Below are 1,464 nucleotides of genomic sequence, written 5' to 3' on the forward strand. Positions count from 1 at the left end.
TAAATCCACAAAAGCCAAAATACAACTATTAGTGTATCCCACCTGAGTTTAGAGATCACCCAAATTTGATATTTTGAAGAACAATGACAGAAGACCTGATGATTGTGAAATGACATCAAATAAGTCATGCAGGAAGAAAGCAGAAGACTAATTTAAAAGATAGGAATGAAAGAATAGACCAAAATATATGTCACAAGAGACTCTGAAATTTGCTCTTGAATAGAGAATAGCTAAAGTAAATGGAAGAAATACTGAAGTAAAACAACTAAACAGAAGATTTCAAGGCACAACTCAAGAAGACAAAGTAAAGTAAAATAACAAAATACGCAAAGACAAGGAATTAGAAAACCAAAAGTGAAGAGTATACTCAGCATTTCTGAAGCTGAAAAAACTGAAAAAAAAAAAAAAAAACTCAAGCCTTGAATTGTGATACAGAAGGATTCTATGTGCAAAATATTGAGTGATACAGGAAGCATCAAAAGAAGATGGAAGTAACACACAGAGTCACTGTACCAAATGTTCATCCATTTCAAGAGCTGGCATATGATCAAGAACCCATGGAAGAAATCAAAGCTGCACTGAAGGAACTGGCAAAAACAAGGATCCAGGAATTGATGAAATATCCCTTGAGAGGTTTCAACAGATGGATGTCGTGCTGGAGGTACTCATCTATGCCAAGAAATTTGGAAGACAGATACCTGGCCAATTGATTGGAAAGACCCATTTGAAAGAAAGTTGATCCAACAGAATCTAAAAATTATCAAACAATACCATTAATAGCACATGCAAGTAAAATCTTGTTGAAGATAATTCAAAAAAGGTTATAGCAGTATAGTGACAGGGGAACTACCATAAGTGTAAGCAGGATTCAGAGGAGGATGTGAAACAAGGGATATCATTGCTGATGTCAGATGGATCTTGACTGAAAGCAAAGGATACCAGAAAGGTGTTTACTTGTGTTTTATTGACTATGCAAAAGCATTTGACTGTGTGGATCATAACAAATTTTGGGTAATATTGAGAAGAATGGGAATTCTGGAACACTTGATTATGCTAATCAGGAACCTGTACCTAGAATAGGAGGCTGTCATTCAAATTGAACAATGGGATACTGCATGGCATAAAATCAGGAAGGGTTGTATCCTTTCACCTACATATTCAGTCTGTATGTTGAGCAAAAAATACAAGAAGCTGGACTATATGAAAAAGAACATGACATCAGGATTGGAAGAAGACTCATTAACCACCTGACATTAACCACCTGACATGCAGATATACAACCTTGCTTGCTGAAAGTGAAGATGATTTGAAGCACTTACTGACGAAGATTAAAGACCATAGTCTTCAAACTATATATAACTGTATTTCTTTCAAAGTAAAGAAAACAAAAATCCTAGATGGGATATATGTATGTATGTGTGTGTACATATATATATATATAAATTGTGTGTGTGTGTGTGTATA

General features: G+C 34.8%; 1 protein-coding gene across 1 annotated transcript in view; it reads left to right on the forward strand.

Annotated features, from left to right (window-relative positions):
* Positions 1-1,464, forward strand: part of RYR2 (ryanodine receptor 2) — a 1,099,979-nt gene that overhangs the window by 728,732 nt on the left and 369,783 nt on the right. The gene's annotated exons all lie outside the window — the stretch shown is intronic.

The sequence above is a fragment of the Orycteropus afer genome, unplaced genomic scaffold (genome assembly GCF_000298275.1).
Source record: "Orycteropus afer afer isolate SDZICR_OR568_19922 unplaced genomic scaffold, OryAfe1.0 scaffold00096, whole genome shotgun sequence".
Classification (NCBI taxonomy): Eukaryota; Metazoa; Chordata; class Mammalia; order Tubulidentata; family Orycteropodidae; genus Orycteropus; species Orycteropus afer.